The following is a 17,202-nucleotide window of genomic DNA, read 5'->3' on the forward strand; positions in this document are numbered from 1 at the left end:
CACTTCCCTGTGCTTTTTTTAAGAGGCTAGCTCCTAATAATAGCTTGGAGTTTAGCTAGATTTTACTTCCTTTGGGAAACCTGCCCTGTCCCACCCACCAACCTACTCAGGCTCAGGTATCTCTCCTGCATACCATGATCGCACATGGGTACTGTATTGTGACTGCACTCCAGAGCAAGACTGTCATCCATCCTCACCACAGAATTATACACAATAAGTATAGGGCCTGGCATGAAGCAAATGCTTAATGAATACTTTCTTAGTAGTCCTAGGTATTTGATAGGCATTGATTAAATTAAAGGATGAAAGAAAAAAATATTTCACAGAAACATCTCAAATTATATTAGACCAAATATCTGAGTACCATGGCCTAGTCAAGTTGACACACAAAATTGACCATCGTAGGATTCATCTTTTATTTTCTCTTTCCTAATTGAATCTGAATATGTAGTCTAAGTATATAGAAAACACAATAGATGAAGTGTCAGGGACACATCCAAAATTCCGGAAACACACACAGACACACATATACATTCAAAGTATTTCACAGAGATGCTGAGTGCTTAATAGTTTATATGCATTTTAATAATGAGGGTAGCAATTTAAAAAACTTGTATATCATATCATATCTTACTGGTCACTCCATTAATCATGCAGGGAAAACAGTGACTCCTGAGCTACGTGACTAAACTTTAGCAACTCAGAAGAAACAGAGGAAGAAATGCCTTTACTAGTATTATAACTCTCATGTGAAGAAGATCCCTATAATTTTGACAAAAAGAATGCTTCCTGGCTCTGATGTAAGAAGTGAAAAACAGCCATGAACTTTGGATTAGAGGTATTTATATTTGTGCAGAATAATTGATTTTAGTTGCCCTCTATTGCTTACTTCTTGGCTTACTAATACAGAGTTGGTGGTTTCTGTGTCTTTAAAGCTGCCCTAGATATAAGTTATTTCACTAAGATTTGACTATTATTGTATTTCATAGTGTTTTTCCCCATAGAAATCTATTCATCACTTATACTAGGAGAGCTGATGGCATCACTTCCCACTTCTCTTATGTTTGTCAAGATGAACTATGTTGCACATCTTTCTATCAGAAGGCATCTTTGAAGGAAAAATAGAACTCTGAGAACCAATGAGCAACAGGAGCATCTCCAGCACCAGAGAAACAAAGGAGAGCATAATATAATAATGTGTCCCATCAATACAATCCTATCTTTCATATTTATTACCATCTGACATGGTTTGGCTGTGTCCCCGCCCAAATCTCCATCTTGAATTCTCACGTGTTGTGGGAGGGACACAGTGGGAGGTGATTGATTAATGGGTGCAAGCCTTTCCCGTGCTGCTGTCATGATAGTGAATGAGTCTCACAAGATCTGATGGTTTTAAAAAGGGGCATTCCCCTGCACAAGCTCTCTCTCTTTGTCTGCCGCCATCCATATAAGATGTGACTTGCTTCTCCTTGCCTTCTGTCATGATGGTGAGGCTTCCTCAGGAATGTGGAACTGTAAGTCCAATTAAACCTCTTTCTTTTGTAAATTGCCCAGTCTCAGGTATGTCTTTATCAGTAGTGTGGAAACAGACTAATAACAGTAAATTGGTACCAGTAGAGTGGGGTACTGCTAAAAGATAACCAAAAAATTATTGAAGCGATTTTGAAATAGGCTGACAGGCAGAAGTTGGAACAGTTTGCAGGACTCAGAAGACAGGAAACTGTGGAAAAGTTTGGAACTCCATAGGGACTTGTTGAATGGCTTTGACCAAAAGTCTGATAGCAACGTGAACAATAAGGTCCAGGCTGAGGTGGTCTCAGATAGAGATGAGAAACTTGTTGGGAACTGGAGCAAAGGTGACTGTTGTTATATTTTAGCAAAGAGACTGGTGGCATTTAGCCCCACCCTAGAGATTTGTGGAACTTTAAACCTGAGAAAGATGATTTAGGGTATCTGACGGAAGAAATTTCTAAGCAGCAAAGCATTCAAGAAATGACTTGGGTGCTGTTAAAGACATTCAGTTTAATGAGGGAAGCAGAACATAAAAGTTCGGAAAATTTGCAACCTGACAATGTGATTAAAAAAAAAAAAATTCCAATTTTCTGAGAGAAGTTCAAGCTGGTTGCAGAAATTTGTATAAGTAACAAGGAGCTGAATGTTAATCATTCACCATGTCATCCAGGGCATGTCAGAGATCTTCATGGCAGCCCCTCCCATCACAGGCCTGGAGTCCTAAAAAGAAAATGTGATTTCCTGGGGTAAGCTCAGGATCCCCATTCTGCTTGCAGACTATGGACTTGGTGCCCTGCATTCCAGCCATTGCAACCATGACTAAAAAAGGACAAGGTATAGCTTGGGCTGTTGCTTCAGAGGGTGGAAGATCCAAGCTTTGGCAGCTTCCATGTGGTATTGAGCCTGTGGGCACACAGAATTCAAGAATTGAGGTTTGGGAGCTTCTACCAAGATTTCAGAAGATGTATAGAAATGTCTGGATGTCCAAGCAGAAGTTTGCTGCAGGGGTGAGGCCCTCATGAAGAACCTCTGCTAGGGCAGTGCAGAAGGGAAATGTGAGGTTGGAACCCCCACAGAGTCCCTACTGAGGCACCACCTAGTGGAGCTATGAGAAGAGGGCTATAGCCATCCTCTGGATCCCAGAATGGTAGTTCTACCAACATCTTGGACTATGCTCCTGGAAAAGCCTCATACACTTAATGCCACCCCATGAAAGTAACTGGGTGAGAGGCTGTACCCTTCAAAGCCATAGAGGAAGAGCTGCCCAAGACCTTGGGAACCCACCTCTGGCATCAGCATGACCCAGATGTGAGACATGGAGTCAAGGAGATCATTTTGGAACTTTTAAGATTTGACTGATTTGCTGAATTTTAGACTTTCATGGGTGCTGTAGCCCCTATGTTTTGGCCAGTTTCTCCAATTTGGAATGGCTGTATTTACCCAATGTCTTTACTCCCATTGTATCTACGAAGTAACTAACTTGCTTTTGGCGTTACAGGTTCGTAGGCAGAAGGGACTTGCCTTGTTTCAGATGGGACTTTGGACTTGGATTTTTGCATTAATGCTGAAATGAGTTAAGACTTTGGGAGACTGTTGGGATGGCATGATTGGCTTTGAAACGTGAGGACAAGAGAGGGGCCAGGAGTGGAATGACATGGTTTGTCTGTGTCCCCACCCTGATCTCCATCTTGAATTCCCATGCATTGTGAGAGGGACCCAGTTGGGGGGTGATCGAACCATGGGAGCGGGATTTTCCTATGCTGTTCTCATGATAGTGAATGAGTCTCATGAGATCTGATGGTTTCAAAAAGGGGAATTCTCCTGCAAAAACTCTCATTCTTTGCCTGCCACTATCCACGTAATATGTGACTTGCTCCTCATTGCCTTCTACAGTGATTGTTAGGCTTCCCCAGTCACATGGAACTTTAAATCCAATTAATCCTCTTTCTTGTGTAAATTGTCCAGTGTTGGGTGTCTTTATCAGCAGTGTAAAAACAGATTAATATACCATTCTTGCCTAAATTTATTTTGTGTCTAACTACTTTTTTTTCTTTTTACAAAATTATTAAAGGTAGACTCTACAAGATCCAAAATTTTCACGACTTTTTAATCAAGTATTTCCATCTTAATAGAGAGAACAAAATCCCATAATTTATAGATGCATCTACAGGACTGATAAAGAATTAATAGTTTTCATGTCAATAATAAATACAACTAATCATAAAGTTAAGGCCACACAAATTATATATATATATATATATATATATATATATATATATATATATATATATATATTTTGGTGCTACGTGATTGGTCATATTGTTACATTGTGCTAAAGACTTTACCTGTGACTTCCTTCACTCAGAAGGTGGAAATGCATCTATGTTCAATTATGGGTGGTTATTTCTGCCTGTATTTGGTGATACAATAAACACTAGCCATAAGTTTATACTCAAAGTTAATTTTCTTTGGAAATACTTATTTTTATACATATTTGCTGTATTTCTAGGACAAGAGGAGGCTAAGTTTGGAAATCATTTTACCTTTCCCCTACCAATGTTCAAACTCATACTTAAACTCTTTCTCTAAGCTTCTATAGGTCTATCTAACTGAACTATCATCAAACTCTTTTTCTAAGCCTCTTTGAGTCTATCTTTACCTACCATCAATCTCAGATGTCAGCATCATAAAATACCGTTGTCTTTTTTTTTTTGCTGTGTTTGCTAGGGATTCATAGCCTCCTGATAGAGATGAGTTGATCCCAGTTATTAAATATTTTATGTTTAATATATATGACTAATTCATATTGATCTTTGTTGTTTTTTATCTGCTGAGTGTTTTGTAATTTCATTTTTCCCTTTAAGTTGCTTTTTGTTTTTTCTCCTCTCATTATTTTCTCTCATTTTACTTATTTCTAATTTGTATCCTCATTTTTTTTTTTTGAGACAAAATCAGACTTTGACATTTTTCATTTCAATTCCCATTTTCTTGCTTTTATTTCACACATTAGGAAAGCCTATCAATTTTCCCGTTGAAACCCTTGTATTGTAGTGGCAAAGGACCACATAGCTAGCAGTGGTGCCAGGAACCCTGTGAGAAAGCAAAACAACTTAAAATTTTCAATTGACTGCATGAGGAAAGGAAGCAGTAGGTTTCTTCAAGTCAAAGAGATTCTGTTTGTAGTTGAATACATGAAGTCATTTTTTACATTTTGCTAGGATAAAATATAGTATTAGCTGTCTGACGTTTAAGATTATTATAGCTGAAAACAGGAAAAAGGAAGATAGAGGATGTTTTGAGAGGGGAGGTGAAATAGAAATTGCAAAAATATTTAAAGGCTCCTTATAAAATAAAACTAAAAGTTTGAAAAACGCGTATTCAAACACACATTCTTTAAAAAGGTAGAACATAAAACATAATTAGCCCGCAGTGCTGAATTTTTCCCTTCTCACCTTCCCAGTTTACCTTTATATAACTATGATGACCTAGAGCAAATTACTAACATAATATTTTTATCTTTTCTGTACCATTCACTATAGGGATGGCAAATAAATCTTATTTCACATGTGCACTCAAGAAATGAATAGTGAATGCCTGTTGAAATCCACTCAGCAGCCCTGGAAGCTATATCTGTGTTCAGGGACAGAACAATAATTTGTATTATGAATTACTGAGGGAAGAAGGGGACACCCTACTTACATTTATACCTTAGACAATACTTAGTTTAAGGAAAGCATTTTGGTCCATAATTTCATTTGTGATTCATAATAATATTTAGGAAATTGCTTTAGGTTATTTTATATTGTAAATGACTGAAAAATGACAATGTTTAAATAACAGTGACAAAAAATGTAAATAATACATTATATACAATTATTTTATACATAATATAAAGGACAAGAAAATGTATTTGATATCATAGACCAAAATATACTTTGTAAGCTTAATGACATTATTCTTATGAAAAGTTAGGACTTTAGCTGACTGACAAGAACTCCTCTCAAGTATGTGTAACTAAAAATTAACATAGCATTTATGAAACAATCTTCTGTTGTTAAACTTCTAATTTCAAAAAATCCTATATATATGTGTGCATGTACATATGTGTGTGTATAAGTAGTGTATATATATTTTGCAATAGTTATCTGAAAATATTTTAGACAATTTCATTAACCCTTTGATTGCCTGAATTTCTTTCCTCCTCCTCCTCCTCCTCCTCCTCCTCCTCCTCCTCCTCCTCCTCCTCCTCCTCCTCCTCCTCCTCCTCCTCCTCCTCCTCCTCCTCCTCCTCCTCCTTCTCCTTCTCCTTCTCCTTCTCCTTCTCCTTCTCCTTCTCCTTCTCCTTCTCCTTCTCCTTCTCCTCTCCTTCTCCTTCTCCTTCTCCTTCTCCTTCTCTTCTTCTTCTTCTTCTTCTTCTTCTTCTTCTTCTTCTTCTTCTTCTTCTTCTTCTTCTTCTTCTTCTTTTCTTTTGTATTTTAGTAGAGATGAAGTTTCACCATGTTGGCCAGGATGGTCTCGATCACCTGACCTCATGATCCGCTTGCCTCTGCCTCCCAAAGTTCTGGGATTACAGGCATGAGCGACTGCGCCTGGCCAAATTTTCTGAGTTTCATACTTTTATACAAAAAGAAAGTTTCTTGCAGAAAAGATAATGTTAACAAATTTGGTAAGATTTTACTATGAGTGTCTACACTCCGAAATTCAGCAGTTGAGCAAATTTGAGATTTTCATATTTCTGATGCTGCATATGCTTTTCAATGTACTCATTTATAAAATAGCTGATTTGATACTCATATCTAATGGAAGCAGGCCAGTGTTTCAATGTAGGACACAATTCAATTCTAATCATAGCTCACTGAGATTTTTATATTGAAAAGCTGCTGTTGTCCGTTAGCAAACCACTGAAGTGAATTTAGTGGCTGGGAAAACTGCCAGACAAACAGAAATACAAACCAAGCTCCTTTAAACCAAAGAATTACAACATCAAAGTAAGCATAATTATCACTCTTCATATCCTGCTCTGCTGGCCACTTCAACTTGGCCTTGACAGAGACTCTTAAGATTTTAAAGTGAAAAACTTTAAAAAGTATACATTCAGTACTAATGTCTACAAGTTAAATATCTTACTCCATATTACTTGTAATGTCTACAAGTAAATATCTTACTCCATATTATTATCTTACTCCAACTTAATACATTTTTGTAATATAAAAATAATATTTCTTATATTTTCAACCTATATGTTCATTTATCATAAGTGTATATATATAAATTTAAAAGCAGCAATCTACTTATTGGTGAAAACCTAAAAGCACTTAAATTAAAATTAGAAAAATAAAAAGAAGGCCCAGCTTCACCAGTAATTTTAACATAGATATGAACATAGAAATATGGTTAAGAAAACATAATGTTGCACGTAATATATTGGAAAAGAAAATAAGGTTATTTTGTCAACCTTAAAATAATATATTTAACTATAGAAAAACTGTGAAAATTGATTAGTAATTAGTAAGGTTTTAGGTCATATTATAGATAGACAAAAAAATCAATAATATTCATATAAATAAAAAACATTTCCAAATAATTTTTAAAATTGAGTCAATCATAACAATGCATTTGTCTCTTCCACTTTCTTTCTCTATTTCTATGTATATAATTTTCCACAAGTATAAAATGGAGAGTCTATGCAAAGACACATAAAAACTGTTAAAATACATTAACAAAGACTTTGAAAAAATAGGTGATAATTAGACTATTTGATTTTATAAAAATGTGAAATATTTTTACAATAACAATCATGTAGTATGTAACCCAAATCAATCATATTTCTATACATTTTGAGGAGCTTTGTATATGTGCATATTATAATTCAAAAATTTAATTTATATAAAAGACCTATAAAAATAATTGATAATATGACATATATGTAGCAGAATATCTAAATGTTATGTCTAAAAAAGTAATACTTATTTTATATAAGTGGCACAATATACATAATTTTAATTTGAGTTAATTTATTTTTTATTATTTAAAGTTTAACAAAATAATATTTATTTAAGAATGTATTAAATAAAAAGTTAATCATAAAAACAGAAAAAATATTTTCAAAAAAATTTTTTTTTGAGACAGGCTCTCTCTGTTGCCCAAGCTGAAGTGCAGTGGCATGATCATGGATCACTGCACCCTTGACCAACCAGGCTCAAGAAATCCCACCTGAGCTTCCTGAGTAGCTGAGACTGTAAGTGCACACCACCACGCCTGGCTAATTTTTTATATTTTGTAGAGACTGCTTCTTGCCACATTGCTCAGACTGGTCTCAAACTCCTGGACTCAAGCAATCCTCTCATCTCAGCTTCCCAACGTGCTGGAATTAAAAGCATAAACCACTATACCTGGCTACTTTCAAAATTTCTGACATACAAAAATTAAATATAATTTTAGATTGTTTCTGTGCTCATATTTATGAAGTCAACACAAATAAGAACAGCCTTTTAAGTTATTGGAAATTTCAGATGTTTTGAATTACAGACCTTTAAATTTTTAAAAAAGTTCTATTTAGCAATTAAAAAAGTAAATACATTATTAAAACAATTATATGATATTTTGCCAATAAAATTGGCAAGTTTCACAAGTATGAAATACCCTCCCCCTCATTTTTGAAATAAACTGAAAAATTACCACCCATATTGACTTGTAAATTGCACAAAGGGAAATGCAAATTTTTTCAATTACTCCTAGTGTGTATGAGATATCCTCATTCTCACTCTTGTATATTTTTCAACTAGCAGATTTTGTACTTTTGATAGGGACAGGAGGCAGGGAAATTATGGGAAGAAGAGGATGGGTCACCAGCAAGGGCCCCACCCTCAAGCATGGGACCACAGCCCAAAGTGAATATGTGCATTGATGTTTTCCTGCTCAAATGCTGCCTTTGCCAGAACCACTTTGGCCCTCGCTGTCCCTCATCCTGTGCCCATAAAAACCCCAGGCTCTGCTGGCAGAGAGCAGAGAAGAGGAATAGCAACAGGGTATCGGAGACAATGGTTTGACATCAAAGAAAAGTAGCTTTATTTCAGAGAGATGGCTTAATGGCATTGTTCTGGGGGAAGATCACCTTCCCACACCATCCCCTTTCCAGCCCCCCTTCCCACTGAGAGCCACCTTCATTGGCAATAAAATCTCTTCATTTAATACCCTTCAATTCATTTGTGCAACCTGATTTTTCCTGGATGATGAACAAGAGCTCAGGTGCCATAAGTGTGGATGCTAAAGGTTGTCACACCAACCCTATCTCCTCTCTGGTGGAGAGCAACACCTCATATTAAAAGGCATAGGACCCACTGAGCTGTTAACACTTAAGCTGTCCACACACAGCAAAGCTCAAAGAGCACTGTAACACACACCCTCCTTGGCTTCAGGAGTTATGGGTACTCACCCTAGATGCCACTATAGGGGCCTGCATGGAGTTTTGCTTCGGCTGGGTCTTAAAAGCACTCACTCGGGCCCCTGTACCCACTCACCTACATTGTCCCTCCTGCAAAGTGTTAAGTGCAACAGGGTCCAGTGAATGGAGTTTGCCCCTGCTGGCACCAAAGCAGCTGACTGACTCTAGCATTGGCACTCCAGTTCCTACCTGCAAAGAGGTCAGGGAAATTTCCTGCTTCATCTGAAGGCTTATTTGGGATCTATCAGAAGGGGGAGTAAATGCAAATCTGTCAGATCTGTCTCTTCTTGTCCTCAGACTTTCCTCTGATCTATGCCACTTGCAGGAAACAGGATGCAACCTTGCCATCTCTCATTCCTTTGGGTGAAAGGAATGTTTGATCTCTTTCCCATCACAGAGGTCTTGATGTTGCAGGGGACTGTATGAATAGAGTCCTGAGGCAACTGAAATCATCTGGCCGAGGTGACTGCTCGGTGTTGCTGGGAGTCCTCAGGACTGAACCCAGTCTCTGACCACCTGTCAAGGTATTGGCCAAGAACCCCAGACTTTTCTATGACATATTTTTGTCTCCTTTCATTGTTTAAAATGGCTCACATGTCTTCTTTTACAATATGAAGAGTTTTGCGGCAAACTGCAGAACTGTTGCTAAGTAAACTGAGCGTTTGGCCCAGCAATCAGACATGCATTTCAGAATAATGTAATTTTCATTTGTTCTTAGAGGTGCCATCTCCACCCTCACCCTGACAGCTGCAGACACCTGCAGTGCACAGTGGCTCCCCTCGTCACCCCCTCCCCTCCCAGCTGAAACACTTGGGCATGTCTGCAGCATGCACATGCCTTACCCAATGGCCACTGGAGCGTGGGAGAGAAGTGTGGCTGCTGCCAGAGCCCCGGTGCAATCTTGGGGGACAAGGACCCCATGTGGGTGGCTGGCCAGCATTTCCTGCTTTCTGGCCCCTCCCACCATGTGCCCATAGAGTCTTTCCTCCCCTGGCCAAGGAGTTCAGGTTGGTTTGAAACAGAGGAGGAATACATTGATTAAAGAAACTCATTTGCAAAGAGCAAGAGGTCCCCCACCCCTTTAAGCTGCTTTTCTTTCTTTTTTCCTTTTCTATGTAGAGAGTTCTTTTCCTACCTAAGCATTCTGCTTATGATAGGGAGGCAACAGAGAGTGATTCCCACTAGCTTATAACTGCAAAATTGACAAGGCCTTTCTGGGACTTAATCGAAATAAACCCATGCACTCCCTGAAACACCTTTTTGTCCTAAACTCAATTCTAAACAGCAGGTTGAAGCCCTAGAAAGGAAAACCAGATATAAGGGATCCAAAGTGAGACACCAGGCACTGTATAAATAGGCAGGCAGAACCAATTTCCAATTTCTGCTGACTAAGCTTCTGCTTCATGGAAGGAGGTCATCTTCATGGAATAGATAAGGCCCAGGGAAGCAAAAGTTTGCTGACAGTAGTGTGGATGGAGGCATAGGGGAGTGTGAAGAATCCCTATTCTCTAGGGCCTCCCTACTTCACGAGTGCAGGCTGTAATGGCACACATGTGTGGCATCTGTCTAAGGCCACTAGGTCCTGGGGATAAAAAGACAGAAGAGAAAAGAAGGATACCCATTTTCTCTCTCACACACACCCCAAGGTTTTACTGAAAGAAGGAAATGAAATGAGAAATGCCTATTTCCCTGTTTTTTTCAGAATGGGCAGCCATCTATCTTCACTACCTCCAATCTATACTACTCTGGAGTATATCCTAAGTCAATGGAACTACTTTGACCCTCTGACTCTGGAGAAAAACCATCTCATAGCCCTCTGCACAAAGGCTTGGCCAGATTACAGCCTGCAGGAGAACTGGCTTCACCTCAAGAAAGAAGCATTCATTTCAATACCATCCTGCAGTTGAACTTTTTTTGTAAAGCCCCGTATGTACAGGCTTGCTTTGTCTTTCAGGGTAATCCAGACCTTTGCTGACAGTGTAGGGTTGATCCAGCACTACTATGTGCCATCTCAGAAGAGGCGGCAAGGGGCAATCCCAGGAAACTAAAGAAATGAACCCCAGACGCACCTCCAGTAGGGGAGCCAGCTCCCTTCAGCCCTACTTCTCTGGGTCCACCCCATCCTCACTATCCAGTTTCTCTAAGTTGCCTCCTCCCAGAAATCCTCACCCTAGACAAGCCCTAGTCTCACTCTTGCACCTCCAACAGATGCCCAGTGAATCTGGCCCCAATAAAGCCCAGGTCCCTTCTTTCTACAGAACCTAAGACAAATTTAGGGAGATCTTGGCCAATTTTCAGATAGTCTTGACAAATATACAGAGGCTTTCCAGAATTTCACCCAAGTATTTGAACTTTCTTGGCAAGATGCTATTTCACTTTTGAATCAAACCCTAACTAACATTGAGAAGCAGGTTGCTCTGCAAGTGGCAGAGAAATTTGAAGATGAACTTTATATTACATATAGTGTTAAAGAAGGGGTCAAACCTCTGCTTTCCTGAAAAGGTTAAGAGAGGCCTTGGTAAAGCACACCTCTCTATCTCCTGATTCAGTCAAGGGATAGCTAATCCTAAAGGATAAATTTATTACTCAGTCAGCCCCTAACATCAGGAGGAAGCTGCAGGAACAGGCTCTGGAACCAAATATTACTTTAGAGAACCTCCTAAAAGTGGCCACCTTGGTCTTTTATAATAGAGATAGGGAGGCCCAGGAGAAAGAGAGGGAAAATAGGAAAGAGGCAGAGGCTATAATGGCCACCATGCAAGCCCACAAACCTAACAATCCCTGAGGTGTGCCTGTTAACTGCTACAAATGTGGTAAACCAGGACATTTCAGGAAGGATTGCCCAGGCAGCATGAGGAAGCCACCTCAACTCTTTTCAATCTGTAATGGAGACCACTGGAAGGTGAACTGTTCCTGTGAACACTGGTCACTGGGTCCGGAGCCAATCTCCCAAATGGACCAGCAGGACTAAAGGGTCCTGGGGTTCCTCTCCCCAGTGGTCCAGAGCTCTATTACCATCCAGGAGCCCTGGGTAATCCTGGAAATCATAAGGAGAAAAATGGACCTCCTTTTTGACACTATGGCTGGTCTCTTGGTTCTCTTTTCCAATCTGGGCTCCTTTTCCTCTCTTAGAATGATCCTGAGGAGCATCTCAGGAAGGTCCTTAACTGATACTTTCCCCAACCCCTTAGTTTTAGTTGAGGAGACTTCTTGTTCACCCACGCCTTTCTAATTATGCCTAAAAGCCCAACTTCTCTTTTGGGCAAGAATATTCTGGCCCATAAGGGGAACCACCATTCTGATGGCCACAGGACAAACTCTTTGTCTCCTCCTAGTGGAGACTAATATTAACCCCAAAGTTTGGGCAATTCAAGGGAAAATTGGCCAAGTCACAACTGCCTCACTGTTCCAGGTCCACCTTAAAGATCCCACCTCCTTTCCTAACCAGAAACAATGTCCCCTGAAACCAGAAGTTAGGGAAGGACTAGAAGTCATCATTAATAACTTAAGGTTGCAGCACCTCCTCAAACCCTGCAACACCCCTTGTAGTACCCCGATATTGGGGTACAAAAAGCCAATGGGGAATGGAGACTAGTTCAGAACATCTGCCTCATTAATGAGGTTGTGGTCCACTATACCCAGTGGTTCCCAAACTTTATACCTTATTAGTTCAATTACCTGAGGGAATTAAATGATTCACAGTCTTGGACCTAAAGAATGCCTTCTTCTGCATAGCTTTTCACCTCAACTCCCAGAATTTGTTTGCATTTGAGGATCCCTCTAACCAAAAACCACCCAGTTAACCTCATGGATTTTGAGACAGCCCCACTTGTTTGGGCACGAATTGTCAAGAGATCTTTCCAAGTTCCTTTATCCTCAAGTGTATTATCCTGTTTTCACACTGCTGATCAAGACATATCTGAAACTGGGCAATTTACAAAAGAAAGAGATTTAACAAATGTCCTGTTATTGAACAAAAACATTCATAGCCTTATTTGAAGAATGAAGTTTAGAGTGAAACAGAATCAAAATATCTAATATCAAAAGAAAATAAAAACATAGTTTAAGATATACTGAACACTTCGTTAATGAAATAACTATAAAAGATATTGAGGCATTTTTTGCAATGCATTTTGCATTACAACAAGGTAAAATGACTTATCTTTCCAATGTAAGTATGAAGATAAATGTAAAGAACAAAATTGTATACTAAATTTTGTTTCATTATACTATTTTATGTTTGAAAAAACTTCTGAAAATAATTTAGATTAAATGTGAATACATTAAATATTTCAGTTTTAAGTATAGCTTTTTTTATTTATAGAATATGATCCAAATATTGTAACATCTGTCTCACCAGTATAGAATGTAATTTGCTTAAGGATGATCACAGCTTTAACTTTAATGCTCACTGAAGTCACCATTATTGGAAATTCATTACCATTTGTTTAATGAATTGTAAAAGAAACAACTAATTTTTGATGAACATAATTTATATTTAATTACCAATAAAATCAGGCTGACACCTTTGACACTATAATGAAATAGAAATTTAAGAAACTAATCAGGAAAGTGGAGCAGGACATTTTTCTGACCACTGCAGGCGGGAACTGGAGTGCTGGGTGCTGGAGCTGGCTGGCCACTTCAGCACCTGCAGGGGCAAACTCCACTAAGTGGAACTCCTTGCACTTAATCCGTCACAGGAGGGAGCATGCAAGTAAGTGAGTACAGGAGCCGGGGTGACTGCTTTTGGGTGCTGGCAGGAGCAAAACTTTGCGTGGACCCCACAGCAGCATCTTGGGGGAGTGCCTGCGACCCTCAAAGCCCCAGAGGTTGTGTGTTACAGTGCTCTTTTAGCTTCGCTGTCTGCAACAGCTTAAGTGTTAAACAGTTCAGTGGGGCCTCTGCCTTTTCCTGTGAAGTGGTTCCTCTCCACCAGCGAGCGTAGAGGGTCAGTGTGACAGACTTTAGCGTCCGCATCTGTGGCACTAGGGCTCTTGTTCGGCGTCCAAGAAAAATCAGGTTGCACAAACAAATTGAAGGGTGGTGAATGCTGAAGATTTTACTGCTGATAAAAGTGGTTCTTAGAAGGAAGGGGATGGAGTGGGAAGGCAATCTTCCGCCAGAATCTGGCTATCCCCAGCTGGACTCCTCTCCAAAGTGCTGTTAAGCTGTTCTTCTGAAATTAATCTGCTCCTCTGAAATTAAGCTGCTTTTCTCCAATGTCAGACTATAGTCTCCAAGGTCCAGCTGCTTCTCTCTCTGATCTCTGCCAGTGCAGCCTGGGGTTTTCATGGGCACAGGATGGGGACAGGGCGGGCCAGGGTGGTTTGGGAAAAGGCAACATTGAAGCAGGAAAACAAAAATACATGTTCTCACTTTGGGCCATGGTTCCAGACTTGAGTGTTGGGACCTTTCCAGGGACCCACCTTTTCTGCCTAGAATTTCCCTAACTCCTGTCCCCACCATTTCTAGTCTCGGAAGAGGCACATCTAACTGCCATTAGAAAATGGGTAATGGCCGGGCGCGGTGGCTCAAGCCTGTAATCCCAGCACTTTGGGAGGCCGAGACGGGCGGATCATGAGCTCAGGAGATCGAGACCATCCTGGCTAATACGGTGAAACCCCGTCTCTACTAAAAAATACAAAAAACTAGCCGGGCGACGAGGCGGGCGCCTGTAGTCCCAGCTACACGGGAGGCTGAAACAGGAGAATGGCGTGAACCCGGGAGGCGGAGCTTGCAGTGAGCTGAGATCTGGCCACTGCACTCCAGCCTGGGCGGCAGAGCAAGACTCCGTCTCAAAAAAAAAAAAAAAAAAAAAAAAAAAAAGAAAATGGGTAATGACCAGTTTTAGCTACTTCCTGCTGACAGGGGGCATTGTTATGGGACAAACGTAAATCGCTGGAGACAGCTCTAGACCTTTATTAAAGCAGAGACAGTACCAGAGAAATCTACACAACAAACTTTACTACCAGCTCTTATTTTCTGTTAGTTTCCTTAAATATTTGCCTTTCCACAATTTGCTGCCCCTGGAAGCTTAAAATTTGTTTCCTTTGTTTTGTCACCTCTCTAAAAATTTATTATTCCAGGCCGGGCGCGGTGGCTCAAGCCTGTAATCCCAGCACTTTGGGAGGCCGAGACAGGCGGATCACGAGGTCAGGAGATCGAGACCATCCTGGCTAACACGGTGAAACCCTGTCTCTACTAAAAAATACAAAAAAATTAGCCGGGCGAGGTGGCGGGCGCCTGTAGTCCAGCTACTTGGGAGGCTGAGGCAGGAGAATGGCGTGAACCCGGGAGGCGGAGCTTGCAGTGAGCTGAGATCTGGCCACAGCACTCCAGCCTGGGCGGCAGAGCGAGACTCCGTCTCAAAACAAAAAAAAAACAAAAAAAAAACAACAACAAAAAAAATTTATTATTCCATTGTTAAGATCCTAGACAAGCCCAATTCTAATAATCAACTCTTGAATAACTCATGTCTGGTTACCTAATTTGTAAACTTCATGCAAATCAGTTTGTTTTTCTTTTGTTAATCTGTCTTTTATTAGTCCACTTTACATGGTTCCAACCCTAGAACCTGGGAGAGTAGTAGGAAAAATATTTTTTTTATTCCCCTAGAGTAGGAAAACAAGGTATTGTTCTCTTTCTAGTATCTCCTCCACGTAATTATAGTCTCCTTACTAATTAGTTTTTCCAAAATCTATGAAATAAAATTTAATGGCAAAAGTCATTGAAGAACTCTGTTAATAAACTTAAACTTTTATAACATCATTGACGATCTTCAAATCATGCTGTTGTTTTTATAATAGTGACGATAAAGGAGATTACTGTTCATTACTGCTACAAGACTTGTAAAATATTTTAGAGTATTACCTGAATTAGTTATAATTACAAGCATATGATATATTTTTACCTATTTATGCGGTTTAAAAAAACAAGTTTAGACTGATTAAATGACTACTTTAGGACCACAAAATGACAAGCAGTTGAGTCAGCACTTAGATCCAAAAAAAATTATAATTGGGTCTCTTTTTTTATGAAAGATTCCTCCCAAAATACTTGGGAAAAAAACACTCGTTTTTATTTACACATACCATTATTTTTGACTATCTGTGGATCACTGGTTGTTATACTTCATTTTTCAAGAAAGAAAGAGGAATGCTCTTAAGAAACAGATTATACTTTCAACAATGCTTGCATCATACCACATTTCAGGCTTCTCACAAGCCTGTAATTGAGTCATTGTCATCAGAATAAACAGGTTTCTTCAAGTAAGGCAACTTATTTAAGGTCATTACATTAGAAAACAACAACAAACTCAAATCCAGGCCCTGACACCCTATTGGTGCTTCCTTTACAGCTCTACTGTGGGTAGCAGAGCCTATCACCAGGCTCTTTACTTTGAGATCCACAATAATTATTTATTTTCTTGATAATCTCAATAATTCTCTGAACATATATAGCCTGACATTAGGCGAATTACTTGATAAAGTACATATTTTTCTTATTACAGTACATTCATAGATTCTCCCTTCACATAAATTGCGTCAACTTAATCAATGTGTTGAAAGATTTTTTTTCTCATTCAAACACCTGGACTATGGATGCCTCTTATGAAGGCAATAGCTGACTCTCCTCAGAGATACATATGTGTAACTTCTTGGTTATAACAAATCTGGATGGGTAAATCTTCACAGTTCTGAACTAATCTAGGGCACATGTTCTCCTACATGATTATTTAAAAGAAAATATTTTAATAATCAAATGTTTAATAATTTAATTTTTTGTTATTTCTATTATATAGTTTTTGTTACTGGCACAACTCAATTGGTTCAGATACCATCTCGTAACATCTCTATAACATACTTCTTTAAAAGAAAATGCAAATTTTATAAGGCACTCAGTTGTATGGGTGCACAAATGGAAAATGTCTCTGATCAAAATTAATTCAGTTACATAACGGCCAATTTGTAACCAGGACAGTAAATAACTGCTGACACTAGGTTTGGATGGGACATAATTTATCAGATAAAAACTAGAGGTCATGGTGCATTTAAGACAGCTATTTACAGAGCTGAATTTTCTTGCAAAATAATTTACCTAAGACTTTTGAAGCAATTAATTTATTAAAGGCTGCCATTTATCAGACTAAACAAGACATTTTTATTTCCTTCAAATAAGAAACAGATTAGGTCAAATTTATATAGATACTTTAAGTATTTTACAGCTTATAGTTTAAAAACTTA

This window comes from Rhinopithecus roxellana, chromosome 2, assembly GCF_007565055.1.
Source record: "Rhinopithecus roxellana isolate Shanxi Qingling chromosome 2, ASM756505v1, whole genome shotgun sequence".
Lineage (NCBI taxonomy): Eukaryota > Metazoa > Chordata > Mammalia > Primates > Cercopithecidae > Rhinopithecus > Rhinopithecus roxellana.